The sequence below is a fragment of the Solanum tuberosum genome, unplaced genomic scaffold (assembly GCF_000226075.1).
Source record: "Solanum tuberosum cultivar DM 1-3 516 R44 unplaced genomic scaffold, SolTub_3.0 contig00039, whole genome shotgun sequence".
NCBI classification, from domain to species: domain Eukaryota; kingdom Viridiplantae; phylum Streptophyta; class Magnoliopsida; order Solanales; family Solanaceae; genus Solanum; species Solanum tuberosum.
The window spans coordinates 1-12,067 of NW_006240233.1; the positions used below are offsets into that span (position 1 = coordinate 1).

Sequence of the window (12,067 nt, forward strand, 5' to 3'; positions counted from 1 at the left end):
CCGTGCATAGCACGGGCAACATTATCTAGTTTTCATAATAAACATAAGCCACTTATAGTAATATAATATAATATAATATATAAGAAAGTATTATGTATGTGAAATACTCCCTTCGTCTCATATTAGTTGATCACTATTAATTTTTTACGATGCTTAAAAAACATAAATAAGAAGATTATTTTTCAAGTTCACGCCTTCGAAAATACTTCTTGTGAATTATACAAACAAATATGAATACTTTCAAAAATAAAATTAATTGCAAGAGTAGTAAAAAAAATTATTAAAATTTTATTGATTTAGTAAAGTGATCAACTAATATATATTAATTATATTTAATATAATGATAAATTAATATGCAACAATTATATTTAATATAATAATAAACTAATTTTCCATAAGTTCACTTTTAATTGTCACATTTTTTTTTAGAGAAAAATATAAAAATTTTGACTAACAATTTACGATATATTTTTTCATCATATTAATATGCAAATAATGGCTATTTGTAGTTCTTTTCGTATAGTTTTGAAATATAAAAATATTTTTCTTAAAATATCGATTTAATATAATCATATTTTATTTTAAAAATTGGTCAAATAAACTTTCAAAAATTAAATATGACAATTAAAAGTTGACGAAGGAGGTATAAAATGAAGGAAGTAATATAAAAGAATACAACTTTTTAGGTATATTGATTAGTGTGCCTTGATTGTATCGTAGACTTCAATGTATGCACACATTTCAATATTTCCATCTTTCTTTCGTTATTTTTAATTAAACAAAATGGCAATGGGCCAATTTATCGAATAACAAAAAAATGTAAACAAAAAGTTGGAGGAAAATGTCAGGTAGTAGAAAATAAGAAAAAACAAAATGAAAACTTAAAAAAATTGGATCTATCTAGATTGTGGAAGGAAACCAAACTTGCACCGATGGAATATGATTTTTGAGATTAGGAAAGTGAGCTTTCTCTTTAGATCGTCGCCGGTCAGAGCTACTCCGTCATCTATTAGCTCCTGTGAGCTTTTCCATCTCACTGTAAGTGTTGTTCCTTTGTTTTCTTTATATTCTTCTCTTACCCTTTATCAATTGGGTTTTTTCTAATTGTTAATTTTTTCATTTGCTTCCTTGTAAAAAGTTTCTTGGAAGAACAAAATCTCTAATTTGAATCTCATCACCATAACTTTGGTAAAAAATAATCTCATTTGAACATTTGAACATTCCAATTAGAACAAAGCCTAAGAAAAACTTTATTCAAGCAGGTATCACACTGGAAATAAGATTTTGATCGGAATTGTATTTAGATCTAGAGTCATTCCGTCAACAATCGTATGTTTCGTGAAATGGTGAGTTCATTTTTTCTTTATTTTTTGAATTTACCTTGTTTAATAAGAACTTCGATTAAAGAGTATTAGCATGCATCAGCTTCTTGTCGTGGATTTAATTTTGCAAAAATTATCAGTTGATGTCTTCTTCAGCTCTATTTTGCGTCGATGTTACTCTATTTGGGATGGTCAACTAAGGTATTATATTTTAAATTTAATTTAATTAGTACATGTATGCTATAACATAATTGTAATAAGCTTATGTTGATTTTGTTAATTTGCTTGGTGATTGAGAGTTTATGATGTGGTCGTATAAATTTTTATGTTCTTTGCAATGTAAGGTTAGATCTCTATCTTTGTTTTTTATTTTCTGCTTAACCATGTTGTTAGAGTAGATTGTGATGAATTATTGCTTCTTGAAGGAGCAGGGAACTGATTATTTATTTTTAAAAATTCGAAAAGATGTCTTACATCTAAAAATATGTAGTTAAGCTATTTTATTTTCCTCTCAATTTGGTTCTTTTTACAGCAGTCTCTATATTTTAATCTGATTTATATTGATATTTTCTGTAGTTTCAATGTGCTTATACCTATATTATGATTCATGGTTCAGATGAAGAGCTTAATGATCTAATTCATATGCTTGATAGATTATAATTCAGTTTACTAAAATTAACATAACGTAAATAATTGTGTGTTTAGTTGGTTAAACTTATTGGAGTCTATTTTTAATGTGCTGCTTATGTGAAATATCTAAAAGCATATATGAACTCCTTTAAATACTTGTTACAGGATAGCACGATTAAATCTAAAGTTTAAAAAGTATATAGAACCAAGCCCTCCATTGCATATATATAGTTTAGTTATAAAAAAATAATGTCAACATGCGGTTCCACTTGATATAATGAAAGAGACTGATACTATCTTCAAAGCACACTCAATTACTTAAGTGTGAAATTGTTCACTATATGCATAAGTGTATTCTTCCCCTCTGTTTTTTCAAACTCTTGATACCAATTATTCAAATTCAAGAACTCAAAATATCAGTTGTATTATCTGCCACTGTCAATAAAAGAGTTAACAATATTAATCTATTTAAAATATTTTAAAACATTATAATTATTATAAATCTTTATAAAACAAAGTAATGATAAAAGAATAATGGAAATATTAGAGAAGACTAAAGGAAATATTAGAGAAGTATAATGAAAAAATTTGAGATTAAAATTTTACCTGAAAATGTATAATGCAAATACTAAAGATTAAAATTGTACCTGAACATTCATTATCAGTATTTATCCTTTTAGAACTCTTATTTCTTCTGATTGCACAAAACACTTTCTAACGTTTTTTGATTGTCATTAGCTTGAAAAAACAATGCAAAAAAAGGTATATCAATCAATTTACATGATAAAAATTTAAAATTAATAAATTTCTATATTAATTAAAGTAATCGCATAACATTTTAGATCATATAATGTTATCTTTAGGTGTACTACATAGAACACAATATTATTAAAAATTATTTAGTTAGTTAAAATAGCATACCTCTAAATGATACCATAATTATAACAGCAACTTCATCAGAATTATTTTATAATAATCATCAATAATTACAGTATATATAAAACATCCCAAAGAATCTGCATATCACAATAGATTTCGGAACACTTCTTTATATACTACATTTATAGCCTCATCAGTTAACTGTCCGTCATCATTGTAACTCAGTATTTTTAATCCCTTTCTACTTGTTACTCTAGAAATAGCTACATAAAGTTGTCCATGGGTAAACACTGATTTCTTCAAAAATAATTCAACATGAGATAAAGACTATCCTTGGCTCTTGTTGATTGTCATGGCAAATGATACAGTTATAGGAAACTGTCTTCTTTGAAACTTAAATGGGATTCTAGCATCTGAAGGTGTTAAAGTCATTCTTGGAATAAATACCTTCTGTCCAGCCATCTGTCCAGATAAAACCTTTGCTTCAATTACTTGATTTTCAAGTTTAGTAACAATCAACCTAGTTTCGTTACATAGTCCTGCTGCCTGATCAATATTTCTTAGTAACATCACTGAAACTCCAACTTTTAAAGTGATTGAATGATTTGGAACTCCAGAACATTTAATAGTGTTCAAAAAATCTGGGGTGTGTACATGTTCCAAAGCTGAATAAGTATGATTAGACTTGCATATTTTGTCAGAACTCAAATATGATTTCTCAGGATTATGATTCAAGGAGATCATATATTGATTGATTGATTCCACCATATCAAAAGTTGGAGCAAGAATGGCTCTTTGTTGTAGGTATCCAACATCATTACAATTAGTACTAAAATCTGGATACGTAGTTTCCACAATAGCTGCTATTGGATCAGTAGATTCAGTTATTAGAAGATCCTTTGGTATTAAAACTTTATCAATTCCATCAAATGAATTACCAATACTACCATCCCCAACAGCCAATATCCAATCAGAAAACTCTTGCAACTCTTTTAGATCAGTATCAGCGTCACTGTTTTGCAACTTCATATTCTTTGTCAGTGTTAATAATTCACAATGGGGCCATAAATATGAAGAGTTGAGAGTTGCATTAACAATATCTTGTCGACTACCTTTTGGGATCACATGAAGAATTTGTCTGAAGTCACCTCCAAGAACAATTATTTTACCACCAAATGGTAATTCTGACTTAGTTGCGTCTTTATAGCTAATAATATCTCTTAAAGTCTTATCAAGAGCTTCAAAACAATGTTTATGCATCATTGGAGCCTCATCCCAAATAATCAACTTAGTCTTGATTAACAAATGTGCTAAAGGAGTACCTTGTTTGAAATTACATGTTGAATCTTCAGTCATATTTAGCGGGATAACAAATCTTGAATGTGCTGTTCGGTCACCTGGTAATAAAAGAGATGCAATCCCGCTAGATGCAACTGTTAAAACATCTCCTTTGGACCTTATGGCAGCTGAGAGAGTCTTCCAAATATAAGTTTTTCATGTTCCTCCAAATCCATATAAAAAGAAAAATCCACCCATATTTTCATTAACTGCTGCCATTAATTTTTTTTATACACTGATTTCTGCTCATCCGTTAAATTTAATACCAATTGTTGATGTTCATCAGCTAAAGCACGTTTGTTGTAACACATTTCATCACAAATTAATCTATTGGTGATGTCAACATCATCCTCAGTGTAAACATGTATTGACATTGTAGGAAAAATCTGAAAAACTTCTTCCACAACTTTTTTAAAAAAACTTTCTAGTCTTTTGCAAGCAACAATTCTTCAAATCAGCATCTGATAGATAAGCTTCTGAAAAAATAATATAAATATATAATAAATTAGTATTTAAACATAAATATAATAAACTAATTAATCAAACAAAAATAATATAGAATTCATGATAATAATAAGATTTAATTTAAATTTAAAATAGTATTGGGTACCTGGTTATCTAATACTCTTCTTTGTTCATGAAGAATATCTTCAGATAGTAAATGCCATGTTGATTGCCAAACAACCTTCGGACGTGACATTGAATTTGATATAAGTAGCATTGCAAATAATTGTCTTAGATATGATGGCATTCCCCAATGACTTGCTTCTACTATAGCATCAACATATTCTTTGTCATCATTTAATAATCCTAAAGCATAACATGCATCTCTAAAAGTCTCATGATCAATATCATTTATTCTTCTGATATCCTCATATGAACTGGGACCTCTAACAATATTCAATAACAATCTAAGATAATATTGCTCACCAGATCCCGGTGGAACAAAGAAAATTCTTCTAATCGAAAATGCAGAAGTTTTTCTTTATCCCATCTCTTAGATTGTTGCTTCCAAACAAACTTTAAAGGAAATTCTGCATAGGTTAAATCTCTTGCTTCAGGAAATTCCTTGTTTTCTTCAAACTAACTTAAAAACTTGGATTCCTTTATGGTTGGTTTATTGATGACAACATCAATTGGATCATCATCTGAAAATATGATATTCTGATTGCTTGGTAAATTAAAAGATAACCTTTCTACAGAAGGTTCTCTATGGTGGATTGGAAATTTAAAGATTCTCCAAGCTGCTTCACATGGTGATATATACCGACAATCACAATACATATTTATTTCATCAACCCCTCTTGAATCTGAAGAATTCGCACTATCACAAAAAGCAACTGTAACACGGTCATGACCTTTATTAACATACTTAAATAAGTATTTAATTGACCTTGATTGACTGCACCATTCAACATTAATATGCACCCCATATTTCAACAACAAAAATCTATTATGTGGTACAACATATCTATTATCTAAATCAATACCTGATCTCTTTGTAGATCTCCCATCATCTCTTCTTCTATATACAGGATATCCCTCCTCATCAATTGAGGTAGAAGAATAAACCTTTTTGGAAAGTGTTTTGAACATTTTTCATTTTGCATGCAAGGAGATGATTTTCTAACTGAACCATATGGGCCATGTCATAAAGTTTGTAACAGCCACATAATAATCCGGATCAAGTTAATTTATTTGGTAATTCAGCTGAAATAATATCATCAATATCACCAATATTTGGAGATTTTATTATGTAGAAATAGCAAAATATGCGCATGAGGCAATCCACGCTTTTGAAATTCAATAGTATAAATCACTGAATCAAAGGATAAATATGATATTATTTTTTATTACTGTTTCAAATTAAAAACAAACAATTGTGGTATAATAATAAGGCAATAATATACCTGCTTTTACTTGTCCAAAAATGTTGTCGTCTCGCAAATCCTTTATCAGGTGATCTAATTTGACTTTGAAGACTCATTATAATGTCTGGCCGATCTTCTGGAGCCAATCCCCTACTGTTCACAAATCTAGTGATCTCAGGCCATTTAGGATTGCAAGTAAATGTAATAAATAGATCAGGATATCCAGCCCATTTACATACTGACATTGCATCTTGATAATTTTGCAACATGTAACGTGTACCTCCAATGAAAGAAGAAGATAATATTACTCTTTGTCCTTTAGAAGAAGGTTGAGTGTCTCCTTGTAAAACAACTTCTTGTAATCCCTTATAGAAGTCTGCTCTCAAATGTGTTTGATGGAGCCTATAAAATAGCAATCGAGAAGATTCTATCATTGTATATCCATCTACCAAGAATTGTTGAAATAATCTTTTAGCCGATACAATTGTTGGTACTTCATTCTTCCTTTCTTGAATTTTGTATGAAAAGTATTCAAGAGAGCTAACATATTTCCTTCCATCAGATGATTCATCAATTCCATTTAAAGGAATATCTTCTCTATATCCATCTTCACCAAATGGAAAAAGTAATGGATATTGCAAACGTAAGTATGCTGCATTCAATTCACTTATTCTCTTAAGTTGTTCAGAATGACTTTCAATTATTATATCTCTGTCAAAACTGGTTGGTTCAAAATCACCAACCACCAAAGCTGCTACCTCAGAAACTGTTGGCAAATTGTACCTTCTTCCATCTGATCCTCTTTTTCCTATCAGTCTTAGTTTAACATCTGCACTTTGATCAATTTGAAATCTATCTCTTACCATCCGAAAAGATTTTGTAAGCACATTGTGTTGATCTAGCATTTACTTGAGATCATTAACAATTTGAGCATGAATTTGACTGTTGCTTTCACTACGAACTAAAAAAAATAGTTATATAAATAATAGTGATTAATAATTACAATTATATTGAACGTTGTAAAATTTATATATACTATAAATACTTACTTGATAACATTAATTCTATTTTGCACCTCATTTTCTATATCATATATATACAATTGTGCAAATTTTGGAGTAGATCCCTTGGTAGGTAATAAGCTTCCAATTTTATGATAATTATGTCCAGATAATCTAAATGTTCTTGGCGCTTTTGTTTGATTGACAGATGCATCAATTTTTCCTCCCATTGATGTAAATGAAAACATAGAATTATAATTTCTTATATTCTCTCTGAAATGACGACTTTTGTCACCTAAATTAATTTTATGTTATTCAAACATTTAAAAGAATATATTCTTATAATAATGTAGTAATTTGATAAATAATTTCAATTACTTGATCCAAATAATAATTCATTTAGCAGTGTAGGAGGATCCTTTGGATTTGGAAGCTTTATCTTTCCCTTACGGCAACACAAAGTGAAAACATGTTTTATTTTTTTGTTTCTCATCTCAATTCTTTCTTCATACCAGAAGTACGCACCGCAATGTTCACACTCATAAGTAGGATCTCCCATATCACAATAATCTAATAGTATTTCATTTAAAATTTAAAAGATAGAGTTTAATTATTTATTGTAGAAAAAACATAAATCGATTTGTTGATGAAAGGTAATATTGAAACAAATACCTTGATTGTAAATTCTACCACCTTCAATTTCATCCCCTATAAATATAAAAAAAATGTAAAAAAATTTATTACTATACAAAATTTCGAACATTAATAAATTATAAGAACATAAAATGTGTTTAAGTATAGATTCATACCTTCCAACATATCTTCATATTCATTTTCATAAATATTTTGCTCATTTGATTGAACATTAGAATGTTCCACCGAAAATGCGTTCTCATCCACCATTATATGTTTACCTTTAGATTGCCTTGAATTTGAAGAAGAACTACTTGGCAAATCTAGCATAAAGGAATATGCATTAACTAATGTACTTTCAATGGAGTAACAAATCAGTCATCTACTTATGTGTAATGACCCGAAAGGTCATTTTGGTGATTTTTCGTGGAAATGACTATTTTGCCCTTTCGGTAGTTGCCCCGAGTCCCATGTTTTGTGGTTGTAAAGTTGGTTTGAGGAAAAGTTGGTAAAAAGTTGAGTTTTTTTATGAGTTAAAGTTGGTTAAAAAAAGAGAAGCTTTTTCGAGTCATTTGGAGTTTGGGGACTCGGATTGGATTTCCGTCAATTCCGGCAGTTTTAGAATGTCGAAACGGGTCTGTGTGAAGTTACGGAGTTGAATTTGGAGTTGAAACGAAGAATTGAGGTCCTAAGTTGCTAAAGTTGTGAAATTTTGATAAAAAGTTGACTTTGGTCAACATATGAGGTTCCGAGACTCAGATTGAAATTCCGAGGGTACCGTTGGTTTCGGGAGGCGATTCTAAGTTTAGAATGAGTCTTGGTTGAATTTTAACCGCTCCGTTTGAGTTTGAATTTTTGGCGTTAAACTAGTTTCTTGGCATCTTATTGAATTTCGGGTCAAGGAGTCCTCGAATTCAAATTCCGATGGTTCCATTGAGTCCGGAACGTTGAATTTAGTCGGGGTACATATTTAGTTTGTGTGCACGAGATTCCAAACGAATTTCGAGGGTCCAACGGGGACTTAAACTTTGGTGTTATTGTTGTGTTTTAGTTGCAATAGCAGTCCTTTTTAAGTAAAAAACCAGTAGCCATTTTCCCCCAACTTGAAAAATACCCATTTCTCCATTTTTAGACTTTGAGAGCTCGAAAATAGGTGATTTCAAGTGGGTTTTCGCAAGGAATTCATTGGATTGTGGTGATTTGGAGCGTGCTCGGAAGGGTAAAACTCAAATTTGAGTTACTAGTTGAAGTGTTTTGAGGCAAGTGACTTCTAAACTTTGTTAAACTCTTAGACTACACATGACTACTTTCCTAATTGTGTTGGGGAGTAATGGGGATTGAGGATGAGTTTTATTTGTTGATTGAAATTGTTGTAATTGAAAGATGGGGAATAAAACGAGCTAAATGTGTTATATGTGACTTGAATTTGTTGAATAAGTCATGTGATAACTGATATTGAGGGGATAGAAGAGCATGAGTAGGCTATGATTGATACAGACATTGATGTTGAGACAGATGATGTGTAATACTATGATGTGATCGTGATATGATTGTGATTGATGACATGTGCATATTCATTATTCATCCCATGTGTGAACTATCTGTTGCATGAGTTCTGAGACACTGATATGAGGATGGATGGATATGAGACACAGTTGAGACTAGCTCCGGCTAGAGATATATGAGATGGACTAGCTCCGGCTAGCAATTTGGATGCCGATGGGATCTGGTTCCGGCGGTGATACATGGTCCATGTGTGGCCCCCATGGGTTATGATTTGAGTATTCAGCGCGGTCTGAATTACGTCAACAGATGTGTATCTTAGGACAGACATGCATCACGACTACATGACATCATTATTGCATTTGCATCGCATTTCACTTCATCTTTGTCTGTGGTGTGTGGATTTTACCTATTTGCCCCTCTTCATGTGATATATGATCTATTTGCTCTTATATGAGGATATGAGGTTGATGTTGAGATACTGTTGGATATATCTGTTGATTATGAATTGTGTAGTATAGGTTGTTGGTTCGCTGTTAGAATGAAGTTTCGGTGGTTCGGTTGGGATTGAAAGAAGTTGTTTGTAGCTGCTAGTTTAGCTTAGTTTAGTGTTACTTGCGAGTACCTGCTGCTTTTGGTACTCACCCTTGCTTCTACACAGTTGTGTAGGTTGACAGCTCTATCAGATCCGGTTTATTACTCATCTTCAGATTAGAGCTTCCAGACTTACTTGAGAGGTAGCGGTTCATTCCAGACGTGCCCTCAAGTTATCTATATTTACTGTTCTGTTCTATTCTAGAACTTTACTATGAGACTTGTATATTTTATTCAGATTCTGTATTAGAGGTTTGTACATGTGACAACCAATTCTGGGGTTATGTTGAGTTTATTTAAAGACTTCCGCTTATCTTTCTATCTTATTCTTGTTTATAAATTCTGTATCGTCGGGTTTTTGGGTGTTAGGCTGACGTGTCCGGTGGGGTTTGGGCACGTGCCATCACATCTGGTTTTGGGATGTGACACATATATTTATTAATATATATACTTAATATATTGTTTTTATAAACAATTTTAAAGATCTTATACATATTTTCATTAAAATTTCTTTATAATTTATTTATTGAAAGCAAAAATGTCCAAGATGAAACATTTATCTTATTGATTTCATGTATATGAGTGTCTATGACAAATCTTTGTGGGACTGAAAATGTTATTGTCTCTTCCTTCTAGGCCAATATTGTGAATTTTAAAGCTTTATTGATAGTAAATTTAGTGATCGAAAGTTCAGTAATCGAGAGGCTATGGAGACTGTTAGGAAAGACTTCTTTTTTTTCATTCTGTTCTTATCGTGCGAGGTTGTTATCGTGGGTGCTGAGTATCGCGTGATGTTTTTGGAAGATGCCGAGGACTAGAGCTACCGGAGTTAGGGGGGAGGCAGCCCTCGAGGTCAGAGTTGAGGCCCCAGCTAGGGGTAGAGGTCGGGCTAGAGGCCGAGGACGTGGTCGAGGCCGTGCCAGAGGAGCGGCACCTGCCCGAGGCCGAGGTAGAGAGCCTTCACCTGAGCCACAGATTGGAGTAGCTGCAGAGCAGGCTCCTGCGGGCCATGCACCCCCAGTTCATGATGACAGACTCGACAGGATGTTGGGGTTATTGGAGCGTCTTACTCAGGGTGTAGCAGGTATACCAGCGGGGTTACAGGCTGGGGTAGGGGCACAGGCCCCTGGTTATCAGCATCAGATTCCAGTGGTTCCAGAGCCGGTGGTTCAGCCACCACAGGTTCCAACACCTGTTGTAGGTGTACCGGCAGCCCTTGAGGTGGCCTTGGCAGATGATGACCAGGTCTGCTATGAGAGGTTTCAGAAAATGAAACCACCTCAGTTTCATGGTGCTAAGACCGATGATGCTCACGAGTTTTTGACCTTGAGTCGAGAGATATTGGCGGCGGTACGCATGTTAGGTGAGAGGGGCGTCCGATTTGTGTCCCTTCAGTTACGCGGTGTCGCTAGGGAGTGGCTGAGGACTTTCATGAGTTCGAGACCAGCGGGATCTCCTCCCATGGAGTGGAGTGAGTTTGCTAGTGCCTTCGAGGGTCGTTTCATCCCTTTGAGTGTACATGAGGAGAGCCATATGAGGTTTGAGAGTTTGGTGCAGGGTAGTATGTCAGTCGCAGATTACGAGGCTCGGTTCTGTCAGTTGTCGAGACATGCCTCTGCTTTGATTTCAGGTGAGCCTGAGCGGATTTGCAGATTTGTCAAGGGTTTGACTCCTACTATCCGTAGTTATGTGTTTAGATCATCTCGAGAGGGTGCTTCCTTCCAGACTATAGTGAGTGCAGCCAGAGAGGCTGAGTTGCTTGAGCGGGATGATTTTGGTGGGCCCAAGAGGGTCCGTACAGGTGGTCAGTATTCGGGTACCTCGTCAGGAGGTAGGGGCCCACACAGGGGAGGCGGGTCCTTCCAGCGTCAGAGGCCAGTACATGCTTCATTACCAGCTATCGAGGGTGGGCCAGCAGCTCGGGGTCCTCCAGGTTTGGGTCGAGGTGGTTAGATCATTACTTCGGGTTCTTCACAGTCAGGATCCACACCGAGGTCTTGTTATGGTTGCGATGATCCAGACCACTTGATTCGTCAGTGTCCACATCAAACTCAGTCTGGACCACACCGTACTGTCTCTGCGGTCCCAGAGAGAGATTCAGCACCTCCGGCTAGAGGTCGGGGTTGGGGACCGGCATCTGGTAGAGGCGGACGAGCTTCGGGTAGAGGTGCTAGTGGCGCCTCAGGTTCACAGAGTGGGGGCAGAGTTGCCTAGTGTTATGCTTTTCCTAGGAGGCCCGAGGCTGAGGCTTTTGATGCAATTATCACAGGTATCGTCTCAGTTTGTCATCGGCCTG

General features: G+C 34.1%; 1 long non-coding RNA gene and 1 pseudogene across 1 annotated transcript; one reads left to right on the forward strand and one right to left on the reverse strand.

Annotated features, from left to right (window-relative positions):
* Positions 1-777: 777 nt before the first annotated feature.
* Positions 778-1,538, forward strand: LOC102583968 (uncharacterized). The gene is made up of 3 exons (XR_001472603.1): positions 778-1,038; positions 1,263-1,346; positions 1,463-1,538. It is a non-coding gene; the product is annotated as an uncharacterized lncRNA (long non-coding RNA).
* A 1,419-nt stretch (positions 1,539-2,957) lies between these two features.
* LOC107059328 (uncharacterized) lies at positions 2,958-7,944 on the reverse strand (annotated as a pseudogene).
* Between the last annotated feature and the right edge of the window lie 4,123 nt (positions 7,945-12,067).